We start from the raw sequence: 11,251 nt of genomic DNA, 5'->3' as shown, positions 1-11,251 counted from the left end.
CATTATTATTATCCACTTCCTATGTATTTGGATGATATCTAGGAAGACTTGCAAGATTTATGGTGAACCTAGGCTCTGATACTAAGTTGAAACATCCAAACCTCCAAATACACATATAAACCGCGTGGCTAAATCCCCCCCACGGGGTGCATCATATGACCTATCAGTAGAAGGAGTTCACAAGGTACACAACAGCACAAATTTGCCATAAATAAACTCAACTATAAGAGTCCGAATACAAGTTCCACAAGCCACAACAAGCCTTCTAAATACATATCCAAAATACAATGCTAAAGTCCAAAATACATCATCAATCATAACGCCCTCTCAGAGGCTTCATACAACTAATAAACGTACTGAAAATGAAAGGCAGCTACTCCTCGCTACCCGCGCCTACGTCCCCTAACTCTGAAATAATGCCACCAAGAGGTGGTGAACTTACAGCCCAGTGAGTAGGATCCATACTATCTAAAATAATGAAATCGCATGTGTATATACATTGTATGCCTATATTTGCTAGCGATAACAATATGCTCGTTGAAATAACTTAACATGAGTTACTAAATCAATGCAATCGATAAAGATTACTAGTCACTATCCTGGAACATGCTAGTTCCTAACGTATCAAGATAAGTCCACACAGATATAAAGCTTGATACAATCTCTTATTCGTAGACATCTCAATCATAGTGTTTACATGTTATGTATAGCAATAAAAGAGTAGTTTAGTTATCTCATGCCTACCAAAGCATTTATCATACTTATCATCACTCACCGAGCTATTCACCGCACAGGGTAAATACTCTTAAGAAACAATCATCATCACATAACCATCCATCATCTCATACATCGACGGGGGATATATACACATCTAGCGGTAATGCCACCTACACGTGTATGGTGACACTACAAGTGATCGGTTGTTTATGGCCATCAAACTAGGGGCCCCGATCGTAAGCCCATATCTCACTCTCTCTAAATCATCACCGCCCTCAGCGGGAGAATCGGGAGCCCTCGACTCATCAATAGACGCCCTAACCCTACGTCGTCGGGTACCGTTAGAGTTATATCCCTGCCTCACAATCATGTTCTTCTATCATCATAATCTAGTCTTGACTATGCAGTATAACTACTTGAATGCCACACAGGCTCCCGACCTGAGGTGTAGGTCGCTAATAATATAATCATATAAAATACAGTCTACCCTTAACCCTAGGCTGAGTGAGTAAGGGTACTACCTAGTCAGAATTTGACTACTAATGCTAGGTGGAAGTGATACAGTGTCTATGCGTGTATAAAACATGTCATAGTCATCATGATCGTTACATTCTATATTCACAACAGATATACATATATGCAAGGGTATATCATACAGGATACATGTAGAGCATCATCACACTAATGTTTATGCTACATTAACATTCTCATAATATCATGATGAGCAAATTATCAATAACTATATATGTAAAGATATAATATGGTATACTAAAAGCATGTATTAATACCGACACTTCCTATAGTGTCATGATAGGTATAATGACTGTAACTACATTATTCTAGATTTGTATAACTCTACTCGCCTAGGGGGGTCTCCAAAGTATGCTAAATCTCGTCAGCTAACCGGCTCCTCAAGAATCCCAAAATCCTCCTCACGAGGTGTCAATCCTATTAATTCACGCAAGTAACGCCATACGTAAGAGTAGCAAACTAATATAATTAATTATCTTATTAGAGAATTTATGTTTAAGCATATACATGAGTCAGGGGTCTGATAGGGTGAGTTCTATGTTATCCTAAAAATTCACATGATAATAAATTGTCATTACTAGGGTTAGGCTAATTAAATTGGGTGAAAATAGATAAACGAGATTATAGGATCCAAATGGCCTCAAATGGGCTAGGCTAGATGTATTGGGATAGGCTCAAACCTAACCCAATAGGCAAGAGGGCCTTGGTGGGCTGCAGTCCAACTGTAGCCCACAAGGTTGCATGAGGTGGGTTGGGGGAGAAATCACAGCCCACCAAGGCTTGTTGTGGGTGCGGTCTACAGCCCACAGAGTTGGTGGGCTGCGGTCTACAGCCCACAAAAACTTGCTTAGTGGGATGCAGACTAGTGCAGCCCACTAAGCGGGGATGGGTGGGGGTTTGTTTAACCCCCACCCTCCCACACCATCTCCTCCTGAGGGAAGGAGATTGAGGCGGAGAGAGGAGGTCCACGGGGCGGCGGGGCTGCGAGCGGCGCAACACGGGGCCGGCGACACAGCCACGAGGCCGACGGCGCAGCACGAGGCCGCGCGGCATGGCCACGAGGTCGACGGGTAGGTAGGGGGAAAAAGGAGGGGAAAAGGGCTCGACGGTGGCGGGCCGCGCTCCATGGTCGGCGGCCATGGGGGTCCTTTCTCCCTTCAACAAGGGCCTGAAGCCCAACTAGGGAGGGTTCCTCACGTCCCACCGGAGCCCTCGGATCGGCGGTCGGATGCGGGGTCGCAGCCGCTGAGGACGATCGTGAGAGGGAGGGGAAGCAAGCTATCGAGACGAGATAAGGGAGATGGGGAGGGTGACGTGCACGACAAGGGAAAGGGAAGAAGAAGGAGAAGAGAGGACGGGGGGGCGGGGGGTGGCAGGCACCTGTGACGCTCACGGGATTTTTTTTTGTTTTTTAAATTGGGGTGTTACAATGCCCCTTTTTGGTAGTAAATGAAGCTACGGCTGTCCTCATGAGGCGAGCAAAGGTGGAGGAGTTGCAAGAAAGCTACGCGTTGCATAACTCACGTGAAATTAGTAGTGGAAACGTGTTGTATGAATGCCACGTGGCTACCCAGTCGACCGTTTTAAGATTCAAAGCTAGTCTACTGAACTCTTAGCTTGATGCTAGATAGATTGGAAATCAGCTTGTGGGTGTGGGGATCTTTATTTGTGATGGTCAGTCACGAACTAGGAAAGACATCAAAATTTTGCCCTAACACTCTCTTTTGTGAAGCTCATGCAATCCTGTTGGGTTTGAGAGAGATCTTTAAGGATGGGAACCATCAAAAGGGGTGAATCTTCGGTGACTCTTTGATGGTAGTAAAGTCTGTGAAAGGTTTGGTGGATAAAGTGCATTGACGAATCCATCATAAAGTAAGAAGTTTCTACAACTTTGACCTCAATTACAGATTTGCTACATTAGTCATAGAAACAATGGTAGGGCCCATAATCTAGTGCAATTTGCTATCAAAAATTGCCCTCGTAAACTCTAGACTGGTCCTCAACTCGACCAATTTTGTAACCTTGCACCCTGATGAATTTCATCTACGGACTTTACATCAAAAAGAAATAAAGAGTGTAATATATTAGGTAATATTAGATAGCTTTCAAACTATGTAAAGCAATTTATGGAAGGACAATATGATCTTTTTAATTGTAAATTTACTTTTAAGTTAACTATTGATTAATTAGATTTAACGAGGGACTGCCATTTCTAAAAGAGCTAATGGTTTTGGTGGTTATGATATTTTAAGGAGTTAGGTGACAATTATGATATATATATATATATATATATATATTTATTGATAGATCATGCCCCTAAGTTAATTATGAGTTAAACAAAGGGGCTAGCTCTTCTCAATATATAAATTAGATAACTGGGCAAACTCTATTATGAAAACAGGCTATAACAAGCCCGAACTATATATCAAATATCACCCTAAACATTTACAAGAAATTTTAACCTATAACCTCTGCCATGGTAATTGAAAATCTCTCTTTGGTAATTATGCAAACATGAAGAGAGAGAGAGAAGCATTGATTCCACCTCCAGTCTTGGATAGATGTTCATGTCATCAAAGAGGGCAGATCTTTTGCACCCCTGTCTATCTGGCAGTCTGATAGCCTGCCAAAATTATTCAGCATCTAAAATAGAGAAAATTCCCTTTTCTAATATTTGACTTATCTTCTATAACATGTTGATCATCTTGCAGCTTTCCTGTTAATCTTAAAAGAGCATGACTCAAACAAAATGTGGTTAATCTCTGGTGGGGAATAAGAACTTAAACCGCTGAGCTAAACAAATGCTGTCTAATTGTAGTCCACTCTTTAATGCCTATCTAATTTGCTCAATTACAAAGATATCATGGTGATTGAATTGCATTTTAAAGGAGAGGCTAATACAAAAGTTATGATACTATACAAAGGAAGTAAAAGAAAAAACAAAATTTTCTTTCTGTTAAAAACCTTTAGTATCCAAAGAAGAAAAGGAAGAGTAGAATCCATATGCCATACTTGCATAAGAAGCAGTGGACATCTAAAGCTGAGGAAATTAGTTGCAAATGAATCTATAGCTCCTATTTCCCTTTTTTTGTGATACTTACCATCAGATAGACAACAACCCTTAATTTATTATCTGACCAGAGCTTAATATTCTCCAAAATCATATGAAACTTTTAGTTCTGCAAGTCTTTACATCTAAACTACAGATTGTAGACCAAGAATAAATGATGAAAGAATAAAAAAGAAAGAGCCTCATGACAGTCATCTACAATGAAATATCATTTACTCTTTATGACCATCCAAGAACACGAGATTATGAGACAATTATTTGGAAAAAGAGTCCAATTTGCATACATACATCCTGCTGTGTACTTCACATAATGGTACAATACCGGTAATCGTCCTCAATCACGTACCATACGTCACATTTCTGACAAGTCTTAGGTACAGAGATAGTTGAATCCTTCTTTTCATCCTTTGGTGGACCTATGCTTACAAGCTCTGCTGATCTCCTGAATTTCCTCATCTTTCTCATGATCTCACATGGATCAGCATGTCCTGTGATTGTAGCCATGTTCTTTGACGCATCGAGAACTATCGAGTTTATGCCTTCTATCCCTGCAATCAGCTTCATCACCTTCTTCTTGCACTTTGAACATAGCATATCCACCTTCACTACAATTTTCTGCAACAAAAAGGATAAATTTTTTTGTCTATCATAATCAGAACAACCATGTAATGAAGCAATTAGAACGGACCTTTGATGCACTTTTGGTGTCCATTTGGGTGAGTGAGCAACTCATTGGGAAGAGATGGATGCAAATTTGAGTTGCATTTTGTCACCTCTCTTTCTTCTCCTTATACGACAGTTGCAGAATTAAAAGATCACCAGCTCTGAAGACTAGGCAAAATGGAGTCATGATCAAGCTGGGGACCAAGGAAGACCTTCAGAAGAAGGCGCTTTAATTGATCATTGGTGAAGTTTGTACTACACTTTTAAAGTGGATATGACTGCAAAAATAATGCAGGGAAATAAGACAATTCCATTTGATTGTGGAGTAATTTTTGGGCTAGTGTTCTTCTTTGCCTTCCATTAAATTGAGTCTGCTACATTCGAGTTGCGAGAAGGTAAAATTTTATCTCATTGCAGATCACTTCCAATCTGTATAAAAGTGTACATTCCTTAACTGGTTGGAATTCATGATTATATGCTGGAATCTCTCTGTCTGAACAATCTGAGCATGGATTGAATGTCAACCGACAATGCACAGTTTCTAAAACTGAAATAGTACAATCTGGAGTTTGTTGGTAAAGAATCACCTTAATTCTTAAGGTATTTGATCATATTCTCTGGAAGCATATACAGCTCTCAACAAATATATCGGTTAAAGGAGAAAACTTGGAAGAGAATACAGAGACTGCAATGGAGTTCATCATTGTAATCCAACATTAGAATTGCTATATATATCTAGTTTAATTATGTGATTGAAAAAAAGAAGTAATAGTCTTCTTGAGTTCTGACAAATTAGGCTTTACCTCTTTTTCTCTCAGAAGTCAGAGCTGAGGTAAAGTACATGCATCAGCCCCAAACCACAGACATCATTGATAAGGAAGAATTAACATATCAACTGGCTTTCAGCTACCATCTTAAATGTACTACATGAGGAGGAGGATTATCAGCAAATCTTTAAATGATCCAGAGTGGCTGCTCACTGACAATGGAGAAGTATTACAAGGCCTCACGCTTGTATGAGTGTTTCGAGGCTAAACTCAGTGACATTGATCTAATTGGGACACCGTTAAGTTACTGCTAATTAATAAGGAAAGGTAGTAAATCTTTTTTCATCCAGTAGAAAAGATCCAATACTTAGGTTTAATCCATAAACCAACTTAATTAATACTACTCTAGCCTCTAATACAAATAAGATATGGGTGAATAAATATGAAATAAATTCATTTAGGCCCCTTGAACTACTGATTATTTTCATGTATTCCCATAAACTTTTATTTGGTACATAGAGATTTCCAATAGTTGAGGGGTATAAATGGTATCAAAATGGTTAAGAAATTTCTAATAGTTTAGAGGGTCTAGTGAAAAATATTTATCATAGTTTATAGGGTTAGTGAAATTATCTTGCACAACAGCGAGGAATTTCGCACTCAAAAGTTCTATAGCATCCTTAATACTTACATTTTTGCTATATCAGACTCAAAAATCTCTACAGGAATTTCCAAACAAATCTCTAGGAAAATTTATCATTCATATTCTATGCTTTGTCTTTATTATCATTAACATTGAAAACACACCTAGACACACGTATGTATCTAAACCCTAGGCAATGATATCACTCGTTTGCTTAAATAAAAATCGGAAGAAATATTAAAAACGAAAGGCAGAGATGAACGCCAAGATTTTAACGTGGAAAAACCCAAATGGGAAAATATCACGGATCCAAACTCGGATCAAAACCAATCACTAGAATAGTAGCAGTTACAAGATTGACTCACAAAACAACCCGTCGATCCCAACGAATTTGTTCCTTTCAGTCTTGCTCGCTAGAACCCACGATTCACCGCTTCTTGTGATTGACATCCAACCTCAGTAGCCCTCGAGATTGATCTTTCGTCTAGATAGCCCTTAAGACGAAATATTAAGCCTTCTAGAAGAGTAGGACCTTGTTGGTTGAAGAAACAATGTAGCCTCAAAAACTCTCCTTCAAAATTGCTTTACCAAACTCCATAGGGTTAGGGCATCACAATACTTATATAAGATCTCCAAGATAGAGCTAAATCCAAATTTTATTCGAACTCACGAAAGTCCAAAAATTGTAAACTTCATAGGTGCGTTCGAACGCGACCTATGTGCGTTCGAACAGCCTAACTTGATCTCAGGTGCGTTCGAACGGGCCATGACTGCGTTCGAACGCGCCATTAACAACACTCTCTATCTGTGCGAACACATATGCCCGCGTTCGAGCGCGCTTGTGAACGCGATGTTACTGTCTGTGCGAACGCATGTGCTCGCGTTCGAACGCATGTGCTCGCGTTCGAACGCGCTTGTAAACGCGATGTTACTGTCTATGTGAACGCATGCACTCGCATTCGAATGCGCTTGTGAACACGGTGTTACTGTCTGTGTGAACGCATGCGTTTATGTTCGAATGCGCTTGTGAATGCGGTGTTACTGTCTGTGTGAACGCATGCACTCGCGTTCAAATGCGCTTGTGAATGTGGTGTTACAGTCTGTGCGAATGTATCTGCTCATGGTCGAATGCACTTGTGAACGCTGCTCTCTATTTATGTGAACGCCCTATGAACGCGCTGTGAACGCAGTGTCAACGTGATGTGAACTCGTAAACTCTTCTCCATTAATCTTGCAATTCTTCAAAACAAATACTTTTTAGACTTGTATAAATGCTCATATACATGCATAAAAGCACTTAAGAATATTTTTTACACAATTGCCAACAATAAAAACCTAACAATCTCCCCCTTTAGCAATTTGTGACAAAACATCTAGTTTACAATAATTACAAAGAATTCTAAATGAGCATTCAACAAGTCTAAAAGTTTTAGCACTTTAATCCCTAACGAGCTTGCTCAGCCTATAAGTCATTCACGGCTAACTGTAAGTCTTGCACCTGAGTGCTAAGTTGATCAAACCGTTCAGGGAACTGTGGAGACTCTCCCCAAGGTGATATGAGTCATCGTCAAAGCTGTCACAAGAACTGTCTCGGTGTGATCGACGTTCAGCAACGGAAGAGGAGGTCAGCTTGTAAGGAGACAGTGGATCATGAGCTTGACTCCTCTTAGTTGTGATCTGATCCAATGGTTTCTATGCAGTAATCGAAGCTTTTGTGGCATCCACTCTCACACCACTCTGCATGCACAGTTTGGTGATGAAAATACCAAACAACAAACCTTCACGATGAGCTTCTTTTTGTGCAGCTGACAAAATAGAATCATATATTATAGCAGCCAAATCAATAGAAACCCCTGATAGCATCGCATGAAGGAGGAAGGCCCGATCCTGACTGATACTTGAATGCCGAGTCTTCAGAGTGATGTTGTAGAGACAGATGAGATGTAACATGCGAGCCACTAATGTCAGTTTTGCATATGGCATCATGTTACCTATCCACTCTTTCCCTTGTATTAACACATTACTAGCATAATCTTGAACAGTAGGAAGAGGATCAGAAGATGAATACTCGAACTCGCCATAGGAAGTTGGAATTCAACATGGATGACCTCAGAGTCCAAGTACACAGAGACCCCACAGACGGTGGACCGTATACATCGTTCCAAAAGAGTGGCATTGCTGAAAAACTCCCGGTCCATCCGACACACTGACAGCTATCCTCGCTCAGTGAACATCTTTTCTATCCTCAAGGCGGCAAAATCAGAGGTAACAATTGGCCTTTCATAGATTATTGGACGAGATCCAAAATTGTGTTTGTATCTCCTTTCAGCATTTGATGAAGTAAAGTTGAGAGCCGAAGATTGTGAAGAAGGCGGTCGTGGCTTCTTGGAAACTGCAGCTTTCTTAGGCATTCTAGAGAGAAAAAATAAATCGCGAGGTTCAACACATGCCCAAAGCATACAAAAATAACAAGAAAGCCAAAAAATTCTAGAAACCATGAAAGCCCTAAGTGAAATCCATCTTTCACGAGAAAAAACAAAGTTGTCACGTTCAATCGCTCAAGAATCATCAAGATATCAACTCTAACGTGATCAAAACTCGAAAACGCACGAAATCAACCAAGATCAAGAGGTTAAATTGAATAAAAAATAAGAAATTGTATGTACGATCATACCTCGCAAAAAGTGAAGGAAATATTGAAGATTCGGCCGAAAGACTCTAGATCTGGAGGAGAAATAACCTTTGAAAGAGTAGGAGTGAAAATTTTAGTGAAAAATGGGAAGATCGTGAAGATTTAGGAGAGAAAAAATAAATGGTTTCTAGGGTTTGGAAGGAGGAAGATAAAACCCTTGGGTTCAGACACAATGCGTTCGAATGCACTAGTCTGCGCGTTCAAACACGCCAGTCACCACGTTTGAACTCAAGAAGCCTACGTTTGAATGCCCTTTTTTTTAAAATCAGTAAAAAAATGAAAAATAGTTTCGGAGATGCACTTCTAAAAATTCAAAATAGATTTAAGACATAGAATATGACAAATAAATAAAATAGGTCATACACAAATCAATCAAATCATCAAGAGTATATTATGATCAACTCTAATACATCACTCAAATTATAAATTAATCTTGATTGATCATAACAATATGCATATGCAAGTTGAGCATAGATAATATGAAACAATCTTCTTAAACAAACTTTCCTATTTTAAACAATAATCCAACACAGTAGTCAAACCGACTTAGTATATAATTTTGCACTTTTTGACTTAATCACAAGAACTTGACAGAAATTTTTTCTGTATTTTTTTTTACTGAAACCATATAGGTGCAATGATGGCTTTCACACATGAGTAGGTAGCCCTTTTCTTGGAGTACATATCAAATAATGTGCAAACTGATATTCACATATATCACCCTTTTTTTTTGAAAAATTTTCAAGCAATATACTAAGTCAAACTGGACTCTTAATAAGATGGCTTTCACACTAACTCATTGTAGCCCTTTTCATTGATCTTTTATGAACATATTACTGATGACTAAGCATGAGGTAAAACTGTGCAAATCAAGGTTTAATAGTGAGCTATCTAAGAATATGGATATCGACCTCCTAAAAAAAGACATGTGTAGAAAGCGCGCGCACTCTGATCCTCTTCTACGAATCTACAACTCTCTTTACTGCTCGTTAGGGACCCTAAAATAGAAATGGAGTCACCACCTAAAAAATCACTAAAAATGAAAATTTATATATAATTACAGTGGCTATCTTCCTTCAAGTGACAGAGAGGATCGAGAAAGCATCACCCAAAGTGAATAAATCAGAAATGACACAATATATTACAAGATGACAAAATTGACTATAACAACTCATAATCAAGAAAAAAATCATATTTATATGTCAAGAATATATTTTAGAATCTAGAAGTGCATCACTTTTTTAAAAAAAAAAGAAACTCTCGACAAATCTAAAACTGAAACCAAAATAAAATTCAGAGTAAAAGAAAACCTAAAAAAACACGAACTGTCCAAAGCACAAATCCCTAAAGAAGTACGGAGATACTCAAATCTTTGAACATCTAAAGGTTTTGTAAACAAATCTCCCAACTGTTTCTCCGTCTCAATATGTTCCAATGCTATTACTTTGTCTTCAACTAGCTCCCGTATAAAATAATGTCGGATATCAATGTGTTTTGTACGCAAGTGTTGAACATGATTTTTGAATATATTAATAGCACTTATATTGTCACAATGAAGCACCATAGTATCTTGTTCAATGCCATAATCCTTGACCATCTGTTTTATCCACAATACCTGAGAACAATAATTGTCCGCTGCAATGTACTCGACCTCTACAGTAGATAAAGATATAGATTTCTATTTCTTACTGTGCCAAGCTACCAGATTATTTCCAATATAAATACAGCCACCTGGGGTACTTTTTCTATCATCACATGAACTTGCCCAATCAGAATCTGTGTATCCCGATATAATAGCACCCGAGTCATAAGTAAACCAAATACCCAAATCAATTGTGCCACTAACATATTTTATTATACGTTTCACGGCAAACAAATGTGTCTTCTTAGGTTCAGATTGAAACCTAGCACACACACCCACGCTAAATGCAATACTTGGTCTACTAGCAGTTAAGTACAAAAAACTACCAATCATGCTCCTATATAGTGTTTGATCAACACTTTTTACTGAAATTATCCTTTCCTAGTTTGGTAGTTGTACTCATAGAAGTTCTAGCATGTTTTGCTTTTTCTAAACCGAATCTAGTCACAAGATTCTTAGCATACTTGGTTTGAGCGATAAAAATCTCCAATTGAGTAATTTGAAGTGTAAAAAATAACTTTAACTC

Source organism: Typha latifolia, chromosome 1 (genome assembly GCF_019914945.1).
Source record: "Typha latifolia isolate L0001 chromosome 1, TyphaL0001v2, whole genome shotgun sequence".
NCBI classification, from domain to species: Eukaryota; Viridiplantae; Streptophyta; class Magnoliopsida; order Poales; family Typhaceae; genus Typha; species Typha latifolia.
The sequence above is the reverse complement of the archived record's forward strand: the minus strand, read 5'-3'. Positions refer to the sequence as shown.